At 33.9% G+C, this 25,627-nt stretch overlaps 1 long non-coding RNA gene across 1 annotated transcript in view; it reads right to left on the reverse strand.

The window, feature by feature from the left end:
* The window catches only part of LOC111774210 (uncharacterized), a 116,461-nt gene that overhangs the window by 75,665 nt on the left and 15,169 nt on the right, over nucleotides 1-25,627 (reverse strand). The gene's annotated exons all lie outside the window — the stretch shown is intronic.

The raw sequence follows: 25,627 nt of genomic DNA on the forward strand, positions 1-25,627 counted from the left end.
TAGGAACATGGAACGTCCTGCTTGATAAGATTGTCTTAGTTTGCCTGGGAGCTTTGTCCACTTGAAAGTCTATCAGTGTGATTTATGATGGGGCTTTGGGACACACAATATAAATCCCCACCTCTGGAGAACCTGAAGACTAAAGCCATTAGCCTCAACCTCCAGCGGGGGCTAGAGACTAAAGGTCAGCCATATCAGCAGTATGTGACCAAGTCCTAATAAAAACTCTGGACGGCAAAGACTCTAGTGAGCTTCCCTGTTTGGCAATACTCTGTGTGGACGGTCACACATCAGGGCCCGGAGGAGGTAACATTGTCCAAGACTCCACAGGGAGAGGACCTTGAACTTCCTGGACTCTGCCGTTTCCCTCCCTTCCCTTTGTGGATTTTACTTTGTATCCTTTCACTATTCTAAAAAACTCTAAGAGTAAGTATAGCACTTTCCTGAGTTCTGTGAGTCATTCTAATGAATTATCAAACCTGAGGGTGGCTGTGGAGAACCTTAAATTTTTATGTAGCTGGTCTGAGGTGAGAGTTATCTGGGACCCTCAAATTTGTGATTGGTGTCTGAAGTGGGGGCATCCTTATGGGCATTGTTACCTCAGACTTTGTGGTTTTGCTAATACATTGCACACACTATGATAGCATTTCCTTCTCTAGGCATCCAGACATTACTATGATGCCAATGGAAGTTGACTGTTTCAATTTTAAGTGGCTTTATTTTTTATACTACACAAATTGTTCCAAATCATAGCCCATTATGGTTTCTTTTTTCCCATATTTGGACCATTTTTTTTGTATTTGTTTTTTTTATGGAGTTCTAGTTTTTGACTAGGTCTGACATACCGTCCAGGTTTTATCTGGATCTAATTCTGTCTAGGTCTTCCTTTTACTGTCCAAGATTGGACCTGAATTCAATAACTTTCCTTTTCTTAGTTTAACCACTTGTTTTGCTAAAATACATCCTCAAAGAAGATCCTAAAAATATTTCAAATAATCCTCAAAGAAGATCCTAAAAACATTTCATTTGAGATAAAATTTGAGTCCTTGAAAATAGTTTTATGTCGCTCTCATACTTTTTTGATAAACCAATTGCATGTTAATTATAGATAGGAAAGTATTTTTCCTCAGAACTTTGAACACCTCCCTCTGTTTTCTTACTAGCTATGTCTTATCTTTTCTCTTAAATTTCTTCTCTCTTTAACATTTATTTGTTTGTTTGGAAGATTTCTTGACTTTATCTTCAGACCCTACTAATACACTTTCTTGCTCATTGTTTGATCCCCAACATGTAGAACAGTGTCTGAGGTAGCTAGGCTCTCAATAAATATTTATTGATTGATACTCACCAGATTCTATGCTCTTTTAATATATCCTCATTATTATAATAACTTTATTAGGCAAACCAGTTTTTTTTTTTAATTAGAGAAATGTAGGCTTCTTATGGGAATAGTTACTGAGATCTGTGCTTTCTTCCATTTTGCTTATTTTCTTAATTCATTATGACATCTATTTGGAGCTATTCTCCTAGAACTACAACCTTCTGTTTGGCCACATCACTCTGAGAAGATTCTTTGTAGGGTTTTAGGCAACTTAATTCCTCATTTTTAGTTACTGTGATTACTCTGACCAACACCTAAATACCGAACAAAACAGCCTTATAGTCAAAGGCTATAATGTGTAGAACACAGAAGTTTCAATAGTAAACTGGTTTTTCTTGGGTTTTCCTTATTATGATATCTCTAAGTAAAATGGGTGTTTTAAAATAGAACTGAAAAGTCTAAACTCTACATGTATAATCTCATAAATAGATACAATTAATGTATTTATTCATTCACTCAAGAAACATTTAATACTGCGTGATTCAGAATAATATACAGGCTTTGGGGGTACAAAGATGAATAAGATATAACTATTTGTTATATTATATTATTAGTATAAATGTATTAAGTTATATAAGTATATATGATATATAACATATAAGTATATATAACATACCAGCATGTATGTATTAACTACAAGTGTAAATATTGTTAAAATATTTAATTTTAACATGGTCCTTGTAATTTCTCAAAGGAAGAAACTTCAATGACTTCTAGAGCTCATATCAAAACAAAGAGTTTGATAGTTAGAATGTCAGCAGCATAAAAGTTAAAATATTGTATCATATTACATGAATAGCCATTTTAAAAGGTTATACCCATTAGACTCCATCACCCAAGGTGCTGGAAGTTTCAGAGAGCCAACCATTTGAATTCCATTACTTCAGCTAAGACTTGGAATTGCAGATTCAGCCTTATGTCTTTTTTATGGTTAAAATTTATAACCAAATAAAATTTCAACAAAAGAAAAACTCTCTTGTCTATAAATATATTACCATTTATATAGATGCTACACACATAGTACGTTCTCTATAAATAGCCACAGAATTATTAAATTCAGAAATTAGGAACAAAAAAGAAAATTGAGTTGCATAGAAAAAAGTTGCCTGGGGAATTAAAAGTAATCACCACACATAAAAATTCACAGTAAGAATTTGTGATTCAAATTCAAATTTTCAACAGCTATGGAGCATTGCTTTTCCCTGGAAAGGAATGTCTTACTCTGTGTGGGTGTGTGTGGGTATGCATAGTACCCAAATAGTTTTTTGGATAAATACCTGTGATTCCAAATAATGTTTATTTGTAACAAGGGCATTTCCTAGCACAGTGAGTTCTTTATCGAGGATAAGAAGAATCTACCCACCTCCAATAATCAGGTGAAGTAGAGTTTATAAGAGAAAAATATTTCAGCTTAAGAACTTATTTTCTAATGTGTTACTTCTTGTACAACTCAGTCACAATATATTGGATTGTTAAATGTCCATTTTATTTTTAGCAGATGGATGTGTAAGAAAAATGCTATTTTATAACAGCAATAATAATAATTATATATTACTTTTTGGAAGTTATACAAAAATCATATCATACCAAATTTCTTCCTGAAAACCAAGATTAAAAATGAAATAAACCGATTACAGTTATGATCATCTGATTACAGTTATGATAGATGTAAAATGACAATACTCCCACTAAAAACAAGTAAAAAAGCTGAAATTTGCATTAAAAAAATTTGCTTGGAGACTTGGAAAGAAGCTGAGGCAACCAAGACAGAGATGAAATCCCAGAAAAAGGAGAACTGAAGTAAAAAGATGAGCTGGCATTTTGCAGCCACTTTCTCCCTCAGGAGATTTGTCATTTCTGGACAAATAGCAAGTAGTTGAAGTTCTGGGAAAGAGCCCAGGCCCAAGCTGCTACTAAAAGGCAGGAAAATCAACAGAGATGTGATAGTCTCCCTGGGCTAGAGACAAGAGATTGCTGGGGTTCCAGGGAGAAGTAGGGGTGGGGAATTGAATTCACTACTCCTTCAGTTTTCACATCAAGGCATTCACTTAATTCTGAAGCTTCCCAGTGCTAGAGGTTGAAAGAAACAGAAAGGCAGATTAATATAGTATTCATATTGAAGCACATAGAGAAACAAGGGTAAAGATTAGAAAAAAAATACTCAGTGATAAATGAAACAGTTAAAAGGTCTAACATTTTTAACTGGAGTCTTAGAAGAAGAGAAGGGAATAGAGCAAAAGAAACATTTGAAGAAATATTAGCTAAGAATTTCCCAAAACCAAAAACTCACACCAAACCTCAGATGCAACAAATTCTGTATACTCCAAGCTGGATGAGTGCAAAGAAATTCACATCCCGGCACATCATAGTGAAACAAGCAAAAATCAAAGATAAAGAGAAAATTTCAATAAAGCTGCAAAAAGTGTAAAAAGTGACACGTTACTATAGGAGCAACAATATCATTGATGGCTTACTGTTTATAGAAATTTTGAAACCAGAAAACAATGAAAAAATATTACCAAATGCAGAGAAAACAAAATGCTGAGAGTTCTATATTCAGCAAAAATATCATTATAAATGGAGACAAGAGAAAGATGATTTCAGACAAGCAAACACTAAGGAATATAATCACTATCACACCTGCACTTAAAGAAATACTAAAGAGTGTTGTTCAGGCACAAAAAGAATCATTCTAGATGGAAGCACAAGAAGCAGGAAGAGAAGACTGCACCTGAAACGGTGAATATGTGTGCAAATACACTGGATATTGGTTACACCAAAAAATAACTGTAAAGTAAAGGTTAAATACATAGCATTAAGATGTACAAAAACAGAAAAGTAGGAAAATTTTAATATCATTGAGCACTTCATAAAGTAATAATTTCTATTAGATAAAGTAAGTCAGGAACCCATGTTTAATTTTCTATTGTAACCACTTAGTAAAATAATGTACATATGACAAACTGAACAGATAACTTAAAAACTAATTCAAAAGAAAGCAAGAAAGTGGAGTACATGCCAAAACAAATAGTAAGAAGTAGATATAAACATGTATATATCTATATAGCATATAGATATAAACATATATATATACACATATAGCTGTGTAATATATATATGTAACTATTAAATGTCAAAAACTAAATACTAAATAAAAGGCTAAAATTGTCAGACTAGAATTTCTTAAGGTGGACTATGTATATACCAAAGATGGACTTTAAATATATGTGGTCGGGGGCTGAACCCATGGCGCACTCTGCTTCGGTGGCCCAGGGTTTTGCTGGTTTCCATCCTGGGTGCGGATCTAACACCACTCATCTGGTCATACTGAGGTGGCATCCCACAGAGCACAACTGGAGGAACCTACAACTAGAATATACAACTATGTACTGAGGGGCTTTGGAGAGAAGAAAAAAAAAAAAAGACTGGCAACTGATGCTAGCTCACGGCCAATCTAAAAAACAAATATATATATATATATATATATATATATATATATATATATATATGGACATAGAGAAACTAAAAATTAAAAGATGGAAAAAAATATAATTCCATAAACACTAACTGAAACAATGCTTACATCCCTATATTAGCATATAAAAAAGCAGACTTTAAAGAACAAAGTGTTACTAGGGGAAAAAAAGAAAGGAGATTTTATATTGATAAAGATGTTAATCCTCCAATAAAATATACCCATTTAAAATCTGTTTGCACACCAAAAATGTGGCTTCAAATATATTAATTAAAAATTGAAGTAACTAGAGTAGAAACAGATGAAGCTACATTCATAGTGGAATCTTTCAAAACACTTTTCTCAAAGGTGATAAAACAAGCAAACAAATATTGGTAATGACATAGGAAATCTGCACACCAAAATTAACAAATTTGACCTAACTGCCATATCCAAAACACTGCAAGGAACAATAAAAAAGGACACATTCTTTTCAACTACTCATGGTATATATTCCAAATTTAATCTTAAGCTGGTTCAACAAAGCAAGCCTCAAAAAATTTCATAGGGTTGAAATCATTCAGTACTTATTCTTTGACTACAGTCCAATTAATCTAAAAGTTAATAACAGAAATAAAACTAGAAAATATAAACTTCTCAGAAATTAAGTAATTGATTCCAACAGAACAACTCCATATTCAAAAAGAATTATGAAGGAAGTTAGTAATTATTATAAACAAAATAAAAAAGAGCTTTATAGCAAAACTAATAAGATTAATGCAGAGCCTACAGCATAATTTAGAATCTTAAACTCACATATTAGCAAAGAAAAAGGCCCCCCAAATCATTATATGTGTCTATCTCAAGTAATTTTTGAAAATCTAGCCCAAACAAAGTGTAAAGAAGAGGAAATAATAAGAATATAAATGAAAGAAATAATATAAAAATCAACAAGTTAAAAGTTTTCTAAGACTAATAAAATTAATAGAACACTAGCAAGACAGGCAAAAAAAAAAAATAGGCACAATTATCCTATATTAGGAATTAAAAGGTGTTCACCACTACATATCTTTCAGATATTAAAAAGATGTAAAATAAGATTAACAATCCTACAGCAATGAATTTGAAAATTTCAGTTTTAAATGGAAATTTTTCAAGAAATACACACTATAAAAGTTTTAAAAAAGGTAGAATATCAAAATTGTTTTATATCTATTTTAAAACTGAATGCACATTTAAAACTTGCCTTAAAAAGATCTCTAGGCTCTAATTAATCCACCAGTAAAGTTTTTCACATGTTTAAGGACAAAATAACAGGAACTTTCCTTTGGATAAAGCCAATTTGTAGAAAAAGAGAAAATACTCTGAACTAATTTTATGAGAACAGCATAACCTTTTCATCAAACATGACAACACAATACAGGAAAGAGAATTTGTAGGCAAATATTTCTTTTGTTATAGATGCAGAGATTCTAAGCAAAATATTAGTAAGTACAACACAATGATATATTAAAAGGATAACACCTCATGACCAAGTAGAGTGAATTCTGGAATAAAAGTTTGGCATAAAGTCACAGGTAAAGTAATGTAACTGACCAAATTGATAGAAACATAAAAAGGAGGAGAAAAGTTATATGATTATTTCAATACATGAAAGTGTTGATAAAATTCAATACCCATTTAAGCTAAAACTACTCTGCAAACTAGTAACGGAAAGAACTTCCTAACCTATAAAGAGTTTTGTGTTAGGCCGCTTCTAAAACGGCTGCCAGAGAGCTCTGCTGCCTGGTGTTCCTTGTGTAACCTTTCCCTTGTGGGAGGGCCTGAACTATTTCTAAGGAATATCTACAGTAAAATCGATGGGCTGCTAATTCCAAGACTGTTTTAAAAGACTGTGACTTCCATCTCTCTCTCGTTCACTCTCTCAATCTATCTTGCTTTCTCACTTTGACAAAGCCAGCTACCATTTTGTGAATTGTACTATGAAGAAGGGAGACTACACCCACCCAGTCCAACAACCCAGGAGGAACTGAATTCTGCCAACAATCAGTGAGTGAGCTTGGAAGTGGAGCCTGCCTAGGCTTCCATTTTGATTGCAGACTTGAGAGAAACCTGAGCCAAAAGGCTCAGCTAAACTACTCCTAGATTCCAGATACCAGAAACTATAGAAAAGAAATATTTGTTTTTTTAAGCCATTAAATTATGGCAGTGGGGGCCAGCCCCATAGCCAAGTGATTAGGTTCGTATGCTCTGCTTCGGTGGCCCAGGGTTTCCCTGGTTGGGATCTTGGGCGTGGACATGGCACTGCTCATCAGGTCATGCTGAGGTGGTGTCCCATATAGCACAACCAGAAGGATCTATAACTATGTGCTGGGGGGCTTTGGGGAGAAGAAGAAGAAAGAAAACAGCAGAGAGAAGATTGGCAACAGATGTTAGCTCAGGTGCCAATCAAAAAAAAAAGAAAAAAAATTATGATAGTAGTTCTTAAAGTGACAATAGATAACTAATTCAAGTATCTAAAGAAAAGAAAAATCATGGGGGCCAGCCATGCGGCTGAGTGATTAAGTTTACAGGCTCTGTTTCAGTAGCCTGGGGTTCTCTGGTTCGGTTCTAGGTACAGACCTACACACTCCTCATCAAGCCATGCTGTGGTGGCATCCCACATAGAAGAACTGGAATGACATACAACTAGGATATACAACTATGTACTGGGGCTTTGAGGGAAAAAAAAATGAAAAGAGGAAGATTGGTAACAGATATTAGCTCAGGGCCAATCTTCTAAAAAAAAAAAAGAAAGAAAAGAAAAATCTACAGCAACTTCAGTAATTAATTATTAAAAGTTTTATTCCTAAGATTGAGAACAAAACGAGAATACTTGTTATCACTACTTATTTCAGAGATCACTTTTACTGGAGATTCCAGTTAGATAAACTATTTTAAAAAGTGATATTTATACTAGTTTAAAAACATTGAAAACTTAGGAATAAATGTAATAAAAGGTGATCAAAATCTCTCCTGTGAAAATTACAAAACACTATTGAAAGGAATTCAGATTCTAAGAAATGATTGGATAGACCTTGTTCAGAGGTTATCAGAATCAGTGCTTTTTTTCCCTTTTTTTTGGTGAGGAAGATTGGCTCTGAGCTAATATCTGTTGCCAATCTTCCTGTTTTTCCTTGAAGAATATTGTCGCTGATCTAACATCTATGCCAATTTTCCCTATTTTGTATGTGGGATGCCATCTCAGCATAGCTTGATGAGTGGTGCATAGGTCTGCACCCAAGATCTGAGCCCGCAATTGGGCTGCCAAAGAAGAGTACACAAACTTAACCACTACACAACCAGGCTGCCCCCAAGAATCAATCTTTTAAAAATAATAATTCTCCCTAAACTGATCCACAGATTCATTAAAATACCAATGAAAGGTCCAGATAGATTTTTGAGACATTGATAAGCTGATTCTGAAATTTATACAAAACAGTAAAGGGCTCAGAATAGCTAAGACAATTTTGAAAAAATACAAAAAATTATATGTTATACTACCAGATCCCAAAGCTTATTATAAACTAAGCAATTAAGCCTTTGAAGTATTGGGGAAAATACAAATACATAAACCAGAATAGAGTTCATGAACAGATCACATCTATACATCTGATTTAAGAAAATGTGACACTGCACTGCAGTGAAGACAGGGTGATCTTTTCAGAAAAAGACTGAAATTGTTTAATGGCACACCCATAAGAAAACATATGACTTCTGACCCTTAACTCACATCATAAACAGAAATCAATTCCAGATGGATTTTAAATCCAATCATGAAAGGTAAACCATATTTTTTCCATATAGAACAGCAAATATTTCTTAACTGAGCACACATATACACCAGAAATATTAATCACAAAGGAAACCTTTTAAAAATTGGGTGATATTAGAATTAAATCCTTGTGTGCATTAAACAAATATAAAGTCAAGACAGGAAGAAAAAAATTTACAATAAATAATTTTGACAAAGGATTGATATACAGAATATAGAAAGAACTCTTACATATCAAGGAGAAAAAAAAGACCTTCAAAAAGGGTATACAAATGAGAAAAAAAAAAACTACTGATACATGCAACAATGTGGGTGAATCTAATAAATATACATCAAGCAAAGTAAGCCAGGTTGAAAAATAAACATCCTCTAAGATTCCACTCACAGAAAGTTCCATAACAGGCAAAACTAATTTATGGTGCTGAAAGTTAGGGGAGTCACTATCCTTGGTGTGTTGATTACTAACTGAAAGGAAGCATGAGGATTCAACAATTTTAATAATATTCTACCATTTAGCCTACTGCTGATTACATGAGTATATTCAACTTCTTAAATTCAGCAAGCTGAACACTTATCCTTTGTAAATTTTTCACAGATTCTCTGTGTATGTTTTCATATTCTTAATAAATAGATTATCATTCTAGGTATCTATACTCTCAACATCACTTTACATCTTTCCACCCAAGACAACATTTATCCAAGATTGCCATTCACCAGAGCTTCTGGTGCAGCTGAGCCAAAATGAGACGAAGCTTATAAGTTTTGTTCAAAAATATCTTCATGTATAAATTTACAGATAGGATAATTTTACATTTGGTACACACACACACATCTATAAGCGGAACTTTAATTTACGTAGTCAACATTTCTCCACACCTTGTAAGACCTAAAAAGTGGCAATAGGAAGGGATATAATAAAAATTACAAATGCAATAACTACGTCTGAACCTCCACTCTCCACCTGCAATTTAAGTAGTTTCAGCCCTGTGCAATATTGTCCTCACTAATCCCTTCAAGTTGTATCCTGAAATCCCCAGGTGTTCTTGTCATCTTTCAAAAGCTCTGTCAGCTCCCTTCCCATCTATTATTTTCTTCCTTGTCTCCTCCTTTAGCAAGGCCTGCTGCAGAGGCCTGTGCTGCCCATAGAATTTCCTATGATCACCCACAGCGGTTACTGCTTCAGCGGGCACTCCTTCTTAAGTGCTCTGCAGCTTCCCCACTGTGTGAAAGTCACCATGCTGCGACAAACCAACCATGCCTGACTCTTCTCTAATGTAGTAGGGTCCGGGGGGTATCAATCCCCTTGTCATTTTTGCAGATACCCAGTGCTGGATTCTGTGCCCTGATTCAGAAACTTACCATCTGGATTTAGGAGCAATAATAAAAATGTACATAGACAGAAGTCTCAACATTTAAAGATGAAACAAACAAACTCCAAAACATATAACAGACTCCAGGGGTACAGGTTATGCATTTTGTCAAAAATATAAATTAAAAGAAAAGAATATTTTTAGAATTTAAGTACAGTGCTCTGACATTTCAGAAGCATAACTGAAAGGTTATATGTGTGAATCCTATATGCAAACATTTATAGAAATTTTTCAGTGCTCATTTGCCCTAGTGCTCTTCATTTTTCCATTTTTACTATATTTCATTTGTACTACACTCAAAAGCCGAACCTAAAAAGAAAAGAGTGAAAGGTAGCTAAGGGAAGAGATTATTAACTCTAATATTTCAGATCAAAATATAAAAGTGCTAAATCTTCTAAATTTCCATCTGAAACAACTGAAATAATATCATTTCTGGGAACTTGTTATAAACAGAAAAGCAATTCATTATTATGGTATTAATTATTGCTTTTTAATTATGATTGAAATAAAAAGATAAAGTAATTATAATAATGTGATTTAAAAACTAAAAGTAAATTACAATAATTGCTACTCTAACGGTGAATTAACTTATTTTTGTAAGACATGCTTGACAAAAGATAAAATTGTTGAGTGTATGAAAATACGTGTGAAGATTGACACAGAATAGTCATGCAAAGGAAGAATTTCATAAAACCAGCTATCCTAAAAAACTCTTCCAGAATATCTCATTTGTCTAATCGCCTGAAAATATCAAGACTGACTGACAAGACTCTTTGTGATCAAAAGGTACAAATTTACAAGTTAGCAGGTTTTGCTAAGAGGCCGAAATAGTAAAAAGTCAGTATAATTTTCACTCCTCAAAATAGCCCAGTAGTGCTAGGGTTGATGCTATGAAGAAAGGATAGCTTGCACTATGCTACAAAATTGTGTGAAAGGAATCACTGAAAAGGAAACTTTTGGAGGATATTTCATTGGCATTACAAACTCTCATTATTTATATTTCCAGAAAAACCAGCCATTCCAGTAAACTCACCAACTAACAAAACTTCATAGCTGTCAGGACCACCATGGAGGGCTGTGCTAGAAGAGGGAAGAGTGAATTGAAGAAAGACGAGAGGGAAGAATGAGGAGAGGGAATTGGGGTGTAAATTAAGCTGTCATACCTCTCACACAGTTGTGTGTTGTCACGGGTAGTCACGCTCCTACAGGAAAGTGGACATTCTTAGAATCACCCCAGAGGTATAGGCTAGGTACAGGGAGATATCATGAGTGTGTGTGTGTCTGTGTGTGTGTGTATCTTTGTCTGTGTTATGGATAATTAGGGATGAATTCAATAAGGTGCAAGGCTATTTCAAATATCTACCATATACATAAAAAAGTAATAGAGAAAATCTTAGCATATAATAAATGAAGAAAAATTGCCTCGAAGATTTTCACTTCTGAGATATAGAGGAGAAATGTTTCATGAAATGAGAATTTATGGAGTTGTGTATTTCACTTAACTTCCCATTCTCTCCCATGCTTTCCTGTGGTACTTACCAGGGTTACAAATGACATGGGCTTAGTTAAAATGTTCCCTATTGTCCAACAAATTGCTAACTTAACCTCTCTCTCCTGTTTTCTGGATGAACAGATATGAATTTTATTCAGTTTTTTACTGTAACACCACATGTAATTCTGCTCTATATCATTTTCTATAAGGCTAGGAGAAATTCAGTCTTGATAACTGCATCCCCATTTTTAGGTCCTGAAAAGGTGCTTAGAAGCCATCCACAATTTAGGACTTCATGCAGGTCTCTCTGGTCTTCTATCCATACTGGTTATACTGATACATTCTTTGTCTTTGCCACCATGATTTCTCAAAGGCAGATAGTCAGGTCTGCAGCTGTCTGGCAATGCAGATGTTTGCCAAGTCAAGTGTTCCTTCTCCAAATGACTTCTCTAAGAAGTCATTCTTCTCTGAGGCCCTATCATATCACTAAGGAACTTCAAAATGGTGGGACACAGCTAATTCTGGGACTAATGAGTACCCACTCACCCCTTCCAGACCAGGGAGTGTACTTCTTCCCCAAGTATAGTCACAGATGTCTTTGTGGCCCCAAGTCTATTCATCTCCCTTTCCTTTTTCAGAAAATTTTGCTTAATCTTCCCAGTGAGGAGTTGGGAAAACAAACACTAAAGGAACTTCTTCAAGAAGATTCATTTTTTAAAATGGTGTAAATGTGTCCCAAAGCAAAGGAAATGACATACTTTACTATCTCCTTGTAACAAAGGAGGAGCAAAATAAAAAAACTAAAATCACAAAATAGCATTTTAATAAATTATCTTGTTATTCTCCTACAGTAAGCTTAACTTTACTGCAAAGACAATTTATTTCTCATTCTGAGATGCTTTTTTTTTTAAGAGCAAGGAATAAGGTAGACTTCTTGGGGCAATAGTTGTTAACCAGTTTGGTGTTGTTTACATTGACTAGAAGACTGCAAGGGTAAGCAGTGGTATTTGGCCCTTAGCCCAATGCTTCCAACCAATTCCTCAGAGTCATAGAACTCTTCTCAGTTTTTGAGCCTAAGAAGTCGGAGGAGGATTGTGTATTGTCAAAATTCGAGGATCCCTTTCAGTCCTTCGCTGGAGACCAGCCACTGTTAGAAGGCAGAGGAAAAAAAGTCCTGCTACAATCATGACCAGGCTTTCCCAAAAAAGCATCCATTATCCAGTAAGTGATTCAGCCATTTTTCTATCCCTCCTGATGATTGAACTTGATGAATTTGGAGCTCCACAATAGCAGTGGCTCCTTTATCCTTCTTTTGTTGTGTGATGAAGGCTGTCCCTTACTGCAGGCTTATTACAGAGGTCACTATATAGTTAGTGACCGAATAGATGGATGGATGGATGGATAGGTAATCCAGAATAAAGAATATCTGCTAGTTACTTACTTAAAAGAGTAAGCCTTCATTTGTTTCTGAACGAATGTGCCACAAAATGCACAAAAATCCTCTGGAGAAAATAACTCAAATCCAATATTCTGCAGGTAAAACCTAGTTTTCATTGGAGTTATTTATCAATCATATATAAAGCACAACTAGAAGCTGATTTGCTGCTGAAGGTAGCAGATTATGTCATCCCAAACCAAGCCACTTTGGTATATGGATTAATCTGAGCTGAAGGCACTTGAAAAACAGCAAATGAAGAGAGGAGCTTTGTCTGAACGCCCCTTTTCTGCCTAAACACAGATCCTCCAAGAGGAATCCAATTGTCATAACCCCCTCCTGGGGAGCTTCATCAACCAGGGAAGATTTAGGAGACTAGATATCGACACCACACTCAGACAAACTTTATCACAAACTATCATACCTCCCATCTATTCTTATGCTCCAACTCATCTTTCCTAAAAATAATTTAGTCTCCCCTAAGATACCTACATTCCCTCCTCCCTTTTCCTTATGATGATGGTATTTTATCCTGAATTCTAAAACCACCCCCTTGAGTTACTCACTTATACCAGGGCATCTCCCACATATTCATGAGATATTCATGTTAATAAAGTTTTGTTTGTTTTTCTTTTGTTAATCTGTCTATCAGTAGAGGAGGCATATGTTTATTTTGATGATTATATAAAATAACATGAATAGTAACAATATGAAGACGTGACATAGAAGTTTTCAACAAATGGCAGCAATAGTGGTTTTTCTTATAATGTATAGCACATCAGAGGCAATCTCTGCCTAGAGCCGTCATCATCCTTAGCTGTAGATTTGATTTATCTGAAGGGCTTAAAAAATAGTGATGCCTGGACTCTACTCTCAGACTCTTAGAGAGGCAAAGCCAGTTCATTGGTATTTTTAAAGGCTACCAGTTTATTAGAGTATAAAAGTAGGGTTAAATATCTTTCTAGGAAGATGAAAAATTTAACAATCACATTCATTCATACAGCAAAGTAAGAAAGTAGATGATCTGTAAATAACTGTTTTCTCATGGCGGAGTAAGAATGAAAAAATCCATAGAAATATAACTTCTAGATATATAGTAGCTAAACAAAGCAGGGGAATCACCTTGAAGTGCAATATCTATTTCAAACTGAAACAGGAGATCTAGGTTGTGTTTCAAACATACCCTTAATAAAAACTCTTAGAACACTTTATTGATGGAGGTATACTAATGAGAAAAAATTTTACCTTAAAGTCTGCAGTGACACAAACAATAAGAGAGAACAGTGTGTGAAATGGTCTACAGCATAAAAAAACACAACTTGAATACTCTCACAAACTAAAAATGCTACTGGATATTTTGTTAAAGAGGGAGAAACAAAGGATTTTTGGCAAAAGTACAAATTACACTTTAACATAGCAATTTGGGGAGCCACGTTAAAATTATAATTCTACGCGTAATAACATAAGTAATTGACGACACTCCACTTCTTCAGTTCCTTTTGGCTATACCGTTAAGGACTATAAAGCACGTACTACATCCCATGACTGTCAGAGTTATGCAAACCGTCTCCATCACATCCACGAGACACTTCCATGCTTGATTCAAGCCACCATTAAGACACTGAGAATGAGCAAGCTATTTAGGGTATGAAAGTATTTTCCCTGGAATACTTTTATGAGGATATAATCTTCTGGCCTTAGGTAAAGCATGGCAAAAAGCATACCAAGTGTTATCCTTTTTCTTCATTAGTTAATCGATTTGGGATTTAAATCAACAAACGTACTGAACATTTATTATATCCAAAGCACCATGTTTACTATTTTTAAAAAGTTCTTAAATATTTATTTATTGAAAATTTATTTTTTTTAAAGATTGGCACCTGAGCTAACAGCTGCTGCCAATCTTCTCTCTCTTTTGTTTTTCTCCCCAAATCCCCCCAGTACATAGTTGTATATTTTAGTTGTGCGTCCTTCTAATTACGGTATTGAAAATTTCTTAATGGGTTATTTTATATATATGTAGTTAAAGTACATGAATGTATTTATATGTAAATTGATGATATGTATATATTTAAAGTATTATATATATTTAAAATACATAAATAAACAACATTTATCTATTCAGCACCAAATATTTATTGAATATCTGGTATATGCAAAGCACTATCTTCGGTTCTTAGATATTATGTCCTGTACTATTTTTGGCATTTTGTTTTTGTTTTGTTGTTGATGTTTATTCTTTCAATTCTTCCCTAAATTATTGGAGTGATCAAACAAAAGGTAAACACTAACTTAATTATGGGCATGCGAATGTGAAAGCAGGCATACAAGAAAACATTTTTACAGCAATAAAATTGTGTGGATATGTAGGGAAGGGAAAAGGCAGAGTCTGCATAATCCTTAAGTCTGTGGATCAATGGCAAGTTGACATTATTATGGCAAGTTGGTGTTATTATTATTGTTTACTTGAAGAAATACTATACATACTTGTAGAAGAAACAAAGCAAAAATGTATAATGAAGAAATAAATATATATATTATATCTAATTCAATTTAAGCATACAGTGAGGGAAAAAGAAAAGAGTTATGGATAGAAATGATAAATACCAGCATTGAAATGACATATTACGATGGTACAATTGGTTAATTGTTTAATTGTTATTTATGTACATGGGAGGCAAAGGCAATAGGGTGCAACTGTTAAAAGTTTCCAAAACCATACATATGTGATTTACAATTCGGGTGCTGCCACTTGGGGCTCTATAGCTTTGGACATGTTATTTGAAATCCTTTTGTCTCAAGGTACTTAATTATACAACGGAGATCATCGTACTATCTATTTCTTAAAGTTGTGAGGATTAAAAGATGCAATTGTTTGGACTATAGTATATGGTCAATATATAACAGTGGATAATAATACAATAAAATAATAATAATATAATTTCATGAACTTAAAGCTAATAAACAGGAAGAAAAACAATGTAGACACTCAAGTATTTGTAACTTCAAGTACTAAAAGTGAAAGTTGATTGCCCTGGACCTCCTAGAGTGAAGACTCAAAGTTTAGTAAGTCCAATTAAAGAATAGCAATAATGATTACAATAAAACAGTAGGATAGAAGGTAGCATTATTAAGGTCCCCATAGCTAATATTAATAGAATGGCCATGAGTATAAGTTACCCAATATTAATGCATTTGCACTGTTTTTAAATATTACAAAATGAGTTTAGAAAATTTTCAAGACTATCTTTTCACTCTCTTCCATTTCAAATATGCTACTGTTAAAAGAAAAACACTGTTTGCTGAGAAATAAAAAAAAAAAAACCTAAAAATTAAAAAACATGATTTCTGGTAAAACGGACAGTATATGTTGATATTTTTTTTCTATCTTCAACCTGGCAGTAATAATGCCCATATCTGCAGTAGAAAAAGTTATTTTCAGTGGAACCATTATTGATTTTCCTAGAGGAGTCATAGTGTTATTTTCAAGGGTTCTATTGTCTTTTTTCCAAAATTTATATACAGATATATTTTAAATTCACGTTCCTTGGCCTTTTGCTTCTCTTTTACTGTTTAGTGCCTGTTTGGTAACTAATATTGGTCTTCGTCTCAGTGACAAAACTATTCTTCAGATTTACATTGCAGCTATTTCTAACAAAGTGTGCCTACAGAGTAATAGTAAAGGTAAGTAATGCAGTATTTGCTTTGAAAGATTTTTTAATATATTACAAAAATAATGCTATATTGAAATAATACATCACATTTGTGTTTTAATTTTTAAAGAATATTCAGCAGAATCATGGTCAATGTGTCAATATGTTAGACAGAGCTGGTTGTCTTTCAAATCTCCATTTTAAACATATAGAAATTGACAAAATACCATAAACATCAGTTTAAAATAAGAATCAAGAGAAAAAAACCAAGAAAGAAAAATTTCAAGTTCCAGCTATGAAGAGGAACATCTTCACTGTAACCAACCAGACTTAATATGTAAGAATTCAAGTCAAATAATATATAATAAACTAGGTTGGAAAACAGATGCATTGCTTTCTGTAGTATTCATTTGGAACTGAATCCCACAAGCTGAGAAAACAGAAAAGGCTGTCCCTTTGTAAAGGGAGATTAAAAATATACGGCACATTGGCTCGGGGATAAGGAGTAGACACAGGCCACTGACATGGGGCTATGAGCAAAATAAGAATGACCTGAAAGCAGACTATCCCAGTCCCCATTCCTATGAGATGCCAAAAATCCAAGCCAGTAAATTAACACAAAACTGGTCTGAAACATATACAATAATAAAACTTGTATCTACTACTTCACCTTGCATTCCTGTAAGGTGAATGCTTCTTCACTCAAGGATATAGCATTTATTCATGTTAAAAAACAACACTGAGGATAAGAACAACAATTTGATACTACTTTAGAAATCTGTACACTTGTAGTAGAATCATGTATGAGAATGCTTATAGTAAGATTTTTATCAATGGCAAAAGCTAGAATAATCCAAAATTAACCAAAAGTAGAATGGATATATAAATTATGATATATTCACACCAGAGATTACTGGATAGAAACCAAAAATATAAGCAATGACTTAAGTAACAACATGGATTAATATTAAAAACATATCTAGGAAATAAATTCATAATATTGAGGAAAGACTGCATTCTGCATGGATCTAATTATATAAAATTTAATTTTTTTTTTGAGGAAGATTAGCCCTGAGCTAACATCTGCCGCCAATCTTCCTCTTTTTTCTGAGAGAGATTGGCCCTGAACTAACATCTGCTACCAATCCTCCTCTTTTTGCTGAGGAAGACTGGCCCTGAGCTAACATCTGTGCCCATCTTCCTCTACTTTATGTGTGGGATGCCTGCCACAGCACGGCTTGAGAGGCAGTGTGTAGGTCCGTACCTGGGATCCAAACTGGTGAACCTCAGATCACCAAAGCAGAATATGCAAACTTAAGTGCTGTCCCACTGGGCTGGCCCCATAAAATTTTAAAATATTTTAATGGCAAAACTAAATGATAAGAGTTTAAGGATGCAGTTATGAGGTAAATTATAAAGAAAACAGTTACCAGACAGCTGAGCTTATAAGCCTTTGGAGAAAGTGGTGGTGTGATTGGGTTGTAATAAAAAACAAATGTCAAAGGCAGTAACCTAGACCTTTTAAAAGGCAGCGATGAAGACTCTCACTTCTGGGAGGATGAAGTAGGCATATTTTCCCTATTTCTCCTGCTAAGTACATCTAAAAGTTGTGAACATTATATATAAAACAAACATAAGAAGAATCTTGAAAGGTGGAAAAGAGAAGGCATGATTGCTAAGGACATGGGGACTGAGGGAACAAAAGAAGATTAGCTTCCCAGGTGTTCTTTTTCTCTCAAGATTTGGAGTTAAAGAAACCTGCAACTTGGAAATACCAACAAATACAGACAAAAAAAATTGCCCAACAAGAACTGTTCTCTCAAAGAAGCAAGAAAAGAGTAACCTAGGAAGCCAGAAAACTTTTAGATAATAATCTCTATACTCCAGTCTATTACCTCAGAAAACATTCCGGCCCGGCTCCCACTTGATCCAGCAAAGGCCAAGTGAGGAACCTAGACTTCTGCTCTTGGAAGGCTGTAAAAATGCATCCCAAACTCTGTGGGGGTGATAGTAGAGAAAGTCAATTACGGGGCTGGGAATTTCATCCCAGCTGGCTGATAATAAGCCTTCTCACCCTGTGTGTCACTGGAGACCATGTAGGGACCCTAGACTTAGCAGTAATGAGGGGCATTCCGCTTTGGGTGTCAAGAGAAGGTGACTGGAGAACTTGAACTTCTAACTCTCCCTGGCAGTAAAGACGTGGTTCCTGCCATTCTCTAGACAGGGTATTGTCAGAGCAAGACAGCTAAAAAAAAGTTTATGGAAGTTTGAGAATCGCATAACATAATACAAATATGTCCAGGTTTCAATTGAAAATCACTCATAATATCAAGAACCAGAAAGGTATAAAATTAAATTTAAAAAAGACAATAAATAAAAGTCAACTTTGAGACTACAGAAATGTTAGAATTATCTGACAAAGATTTTAAAGCAGCAACGATAATAATGCTTCAACAATCTATTGTGAATATGTTTGCAACAAATTAAAAAATAAAAAGTCTCAACAAAGAAAGAGAAAGTTGCAGGTAAAAATAGAAGATGTAAAGAAGAACCTAATGGAAATTTTAAAACTTAAAAATTGAATAATCAGAATATACAGTTCAATACAGTTCAACATTAGAATGGAGCAGTCAGAAGAAAGGAATAGTGAACTGGAAGGTAAAACATAGAAAGTACCCAATCTGAGAGAGAAAACACACTGAAAAAAAAATGAACAGGGCGTCAGGGAACTGTGGCACTGTAACAAATTATCTAATATATGTGTCACTGGAGTTCCAAAAGATCAAGAGGAAGAGTGTTGAGATGAAAAGTACTCAAAAAAATGATGGCTGAAAACATCCCAAATTCATCAAGAGACATAAACCTACAGACGTAAGAAGCTGAGAAAACCCCAATCTGAATAAAACCTATGAAATCTATACCAAGACACATCATAAACAAACTTCTGTGTATTTTTTTCTATACAAAAAATAAAAATCCTAAAAACAACAAGAGGGAAATGAGACCTATGAGACTTTACCTATACGGAAAAAGTAGTTTGAATGATAGTGTATTTCTTACGAGAAAGCATGGAAGTCAGAAGTGGCACAATATCTTTCACATCCTGAAAGAAAAAAAATGTCAACCAGAACCAATATCCTACAAAAATATACATCAGCAATGAAACAGAAATCAAGACATTCTCAGGAAAAGGAGAACAAAGACGGTTTCCTGTTATCAGACCTAATGCTATAAGAATGGCTAAAGGAAGTTTTCTAAACGAGAAGTGATAAGAGAAGAAAATTTGGAATACTAGGAAGGAAAAAAATCACGGTAAGCAAAACTATGGATGAATACAATAGGCTTTCTTTCTCCCTCTTGATTTTCTAATTGATGTTTGATAGCTGAAGCAAAAATTATAGCACTGTGTGATATGATTCTATACAAACAGGAAATATTTGATAATTCTATTATAAATGGAGTAAGATAAAGGTATTTATGAAGAGGGAAGGATTCTATAATCCACTCAAAATGGTAAAATGATGATGTTAGTACACTGTGATGTTTTGTATACATAATGGAATTCTCAGAACAACCACTAAAAGTAAATATAAAAAGAGATACAGTAAAAAAAAGTAGATAAATTAAAATGGAATTCTAAAAGATGTTCAACTATGAAAGTGGAAAAAAAAGCAATCAGAGAAATGAAAATCAGAAAAAAATAAAATGACAATCTTAAACATATCAATAATTACATTAAATATAAATAGTATAGTTACACTAATTAACAGACAGGAATTGGCAAAATATTTTTTAAGTGACTCAACTATATGCTGTCTACAAGACACTAACTTCAATTATAAAATATAAGCAGTTCATATTCTATAAAGTAAAAGCATAGAAAAATATATCATACGAATACAAATCAAACATAAGTAGGAGTGGCTACATTTATACCAGAAAAAGGAGACTTTAGAGCAAAGGAAATTGTGAGAGACAGAGAGGAGAAGTGCATAATGTTACAATGGCCGACGTACCAAGAAGACATGGCATTCCAAAAAAGTGTGAACCAAACAATACAGCTGCAAAATGTATGAAACGAAAGCTGATAGAACTAAAAGGAGAAATAGACAAATTCACAAATGGGGATGTCAAAACTGTTCTCTCAACAAATGGTCAACAATTGACAGAAAATTAGCAAGGATATGAGATAATCAACATCACTATCAATCAACAGGATAAAATTTATAGAAGTTTATAGAACACGCTACTCAACAAACAGCAGAACGCACATTCTTTTCAAGTGCTCAAGGAACATATGAAAGGTAGATCATATACTGGGCCAAAAAACAAACCTCAGCAAATTTAACAGAATTGAAATCACATAAATTGTATTCTCCAACCACAAGAGGATCTGACTAGAAATCAATAAAGTTAAGATAACAGGAAAATCTAAAATTTGGAAACTAAATAACAGACTTCTAAATAATCCATGAGTCAAAGGAGGAAGTCCTAAAAAATGCATTGAGCTAAATTAAAACGAAAATATAGCATATAAAAATGTATGGGTCACAGAAGTGTTGAGAGGAATATTTATAGCTCTAAATGCATACATAAGAGGAAATGTCTCAAATCAATAATATAAGCTCACATTAAGAATCTATTAAAAAAATAGAGCAAAATAAACCCAAAACAAACAGAGGCAATAAAGAGCAGAAACCAATGAAACAGAAAAACAATAGAAAAAAATCAAAGAAACCAAAGCCTTGTTCTTTGGAAAGATCAAAGTTGAAAAATCTCCAGTAAGACTGACAAACTAGAAAAGAAAAAAGATATGAATTATTAATAGTGGGAATAAAATAGAGTATATCAATATAGTTATTATAGTTCTCAAAAATTAAGGAAATTAAATTCATGATTAAAATTTTTTCAAAAAAGAAATTTTCAGGTCCAGATGGTTTCATTGGAGAATGTAACCAACTGTTGAAAGAGAATTATTACCACTTCTACACAATCATTTTAAGAAACAGAATAAAAGGGAATACTTCCTAATTTACTTTTTAAATTTTAATTTATTTATTTTATTTATTTATTTATTTTGAGTAAGATTAGCCCTGGGCTAACATACACTGCCAGTCCTCCTCTTTTTTTTGCTGAGGAAGATTGCCCTGAGCTGATATCCATGCCCACCTGCCTCTACTTTATATGTGGGGCACAGCATGGCTTGATAAGCAGTGCATAGGTCTGCGCCTGGGATCTGAACCAGCGAACCGTGGGCTGCCGAAGTGGAGCTCGTGAACTTAACTATTACACCACTGGACCGGCCTCCTAATTTATTTTTTTGAAGTTAGTATTACCATGATACCAAACCAGAAAAAGTCCAAAAAAAAAAGATAGAAAGTAAACTACAGACCCTTATCTCTCATGGATATAGATGCAGATCTCCTTAGGAAAATATTTTCATATAGAATTTAGCAGCATATAAGAAGAATTATACAAAATGATCAAGTGGGGTTTATTCTGGACATGTAAGTCTGGCTTAATATTCAAAAATCAATCAATGTAATCCAGCACATTAACAGGCTAAAGAAGGAAATCACATGACCATACCAGTCAATGCACAAAAACATTCAATAAAATTCAGTATCCATTCATAACAACTCTCAGAAAAATAGAATGGAGGAAAACTTCCTCAACTTGATAAAGAATATTTACAAAAAATCTACAGTTAACATTATACTCAATGGTCAAAAGACTGAATTCTTTCTCCCAAGATCAGGAAGAAGGCAAGGATGTCTGCTCCTACCACTTTTATTCAACATAGTGCTTGAAGTTTCAGCCAATGCAATAAAGTGAGAAGAGGAAATAAAAATGCATAAATATTGGAAAGAAAGAAATAAAACGATTCCTATTTTCAGATGATATGATTATCTACATAGAAATTCTCAAGTAATCTAAAATCGAAAAAAATACTCCTAGAACAAACTCATTGTGAGTTCAGTAGTATAATGAGATACAGAACAAATATGCAAAAATCCATTGCATTTCTACATATTAGCAATGAGCATATGGACACTGAGGTTAAAAACACAATAGAATTTATAACTGCTGCACCAAAAGAGAGGTCAAAAATATAATTGTAAAAATCGAAGTTCAACAACAATAAATATACAAAGGAGGGGGGACCAGCCTAGTGGTGCAGCGGTTAAGTTTGCATGTTCCACTTCAGTGGCCTGGGGTCACTGGTTTGTATCTTGGGTGTGGACCTACACTGCTTGTCAAGCCATGCTGTTGCAGGTGTCCCACATATAAAGTAGAGGAAGATGGGCACAGATGTTAGCTCAGGGCCAGCCTTCCTCAAAAAAAAGAAAAGAAAAGAAAAGAAAAAATACAAAGGAGGAAAAATAATCAAACGATGTATGTACAGTGCCTTTTTGGAGAAAATTTTTAAACTTCCTTATAATCAAAATCACCACCATAAGCCTTTTTGAGGAACTTGATAAAATTAATACAAAATGTATCAGTACAACTGAACAAGAATAACAAAGACACTCATGATAAAATAAATATAAGAAGTTTTGCCTATCAGATATCAAAGTGATCTATAAAGCTATAACAATTAGGATAGTATGTTATTGGCTCAAAGCATTACAAGTTTATCAGTGGAACAAAATACAGAGCCAAGAAATAGTCACATATAGGTGTGCATACTTGGTATATGGCAGAAATGGTATTACTGAGCTATGAGAAATGATGGACTTCTCCAAAAGTTTAGACTGGTAAAATTGATTTTCTTTGTGAAAAAAAAAAGGCTGGGTGAAATATGGACATAATGTGAAAGGAAAAACTGGGAGGAAAAAAACACACAAGAAAACAAAACCCACAACTTTTCTTTTGGGTTTTTGAGGAAGATTAGCCCTGAGCTAACTGCTGCCAATCCTCCTCTTTTTGCTGAGGGAGACTGGCCCTGAGCTAACATCCATGCCCATCTTCCTCTACTTTCTATATGGGACACCTACCACAGCATGGCTTTTGCCAAGTGGTGCCATGTCCACACCCAGGATCCGAACCCCGGGCTGCCAAAGCTGAATGCGCGAACTTAACCGCTGCGCCACTGGGCCGGCCCCAAACCCACAACTTTTGAGAAGGCAACATAAAAACTCTCTCTTATCATCTCAGTATAAGGAGCATATGTCGATCAATAAATTTTAAAATGTTAACACTGACAGAAGATTCAATTACGCTAAACTTAAGAAACTTGGTTTATCAAAAATGCCACAGAGAGAAAATTTAAAAAAATTTTCCGAGAGAAGGTATTTGCAACACATATAATTGACAAACAATCTGGGTCAACAAAATGTGAAGAATATCTATAAAGGGCAAACCTATAAAAAATGGACAAAGACATGAATTGACTTCCTCTACGAGATATTATTTCAAATCCAGCAGATTGACAAAAACAAAGTGTGACCGTCAAGTTTAGCAAAAATGTGGAACAAGGAATCACTTCTAGCATGGACATTCCAATACCCTTGGCAGAGGGTAGAGTGCTTTTCTGAATGAAAAAAGTAAGACTGGGAAAGAGAGGGTGTGGCCAAATCATGTACGGCTTTGAATTACATTGGACAGTATCCAAAGGCAGTGAGGGGCAATTCAAGTCCATTAAAAAGAAAAGTAACACATCTGTTTTATGTCTTACCAAGAAAACTGGAGGTAGCTTAAAGGATAGATTAGAGTAAGAAAAGAGGCAACAGTTAGCATCAAAGTAAATAGTAGATGTTTAAAAATGGAGAAAATAAGAATTGTTAGTATAAAAGCAGTATTGTTTCTCTAAATTGAGTCTTGACATAGTTACAAGTATTTTATTACTAATTATAAAATTACATTATTATGTAACATGAGTAAGGAAAAATCCCTGAAGCAGTTTTTAATCGTGTTCTTGTTTTCCCAAAATAAATTATTTGATTAGAGCCTTGTTACTAATTTAAGAACTTTTAATTGATAACTTATGGCCTAAAGGACTTTTTACCCAAGTACATAATAGTGTAATTAGTAATAATTTAATGATTCAAGTGACAATTTTCTAAGTTATTGCATTTAATGTTTCGTAGACTAAGCCTATTATACTTTACATTATTTTTAAATTTTACTTTGAAACTATGAGCCATTTGCTCTTAACTATAAAGCTCTATAAGATGAATCCCCTATCCAGATAGACTCCATGAGTATAGGAAAAAAATATAATGGATTCCTTTTATTTTCATTAATCCTAAAATTCAATACAGTTATTTCCTCTAATTAAATAATATTCATGTGCTTTTATATTTCATAGGAATCCCATTTAATTATGAGATTTTCGCAATATATTGGAGACTGTATGAAAAGACCATTGAATAAAGCAAAGAAAGCAAACTATTAGGAATTCTTATCTCCATATTTCTATTTTTTCCATTTAACCATGTTAAGCATTTCACCCTATTAAGCATTTTGATTAAGTCCTTTGGCTTATTGTTTGATAGCCCCAAGAAGACTATTGGAGTTAGAGAAATCACATTTTCATTGACTGTGTCCAAGGCTAGGGGAATGGTGAAGAGGAGCCGAAACTGAAGCAGACATGACTTCCATGTCATTGACCATCCCTCGACCAATACCTAGCTGAGGCATAGGGTCATCATGATTGTGTCAGGCAAACCATGACATGTCCCTTGGAATCAGACACCTAACCTCACAGACGAAATTGATAGGGTGGAAGAATAAAGAATGATCAGTTATCTGTAGTAGAAATGATGTTTGCACGTGGGAGGAAGGGCAAGTATCATTTCTTGTCTCTTACTATGTTATAAACTTTCTATACATTAGAGGAGAAAAAGAGGGCAAATCTGGTTCTTAATAAATAATATTCCTCCTATATGTTTTGTTTCTTCTATTATCTTTAAATGCTAACATCTTTAACATCTTTAATATATTTAAATGTTAATTCATTTAAAAAGCTGAATTCAATAAACACAACATTTGAAAAAGGATGTTGAAAGAGCAGAAAGCATGTGCA

The sequence above is a fragment of the Equus caballus genome, chromosome 7, assembly GCF_041296265.1.
Source record: "Equus caballus isolate H_3958 breed thoroughbred chromosome 7, TB-T2T, whole genome shotgun sequence".
In the NCBI taxonomy this organism is placed as follows: Eukaryota; Metazoa; Chordata; class Mammalia; order Perissodactyla; family Equidae; genus Equus; species Equus caballus.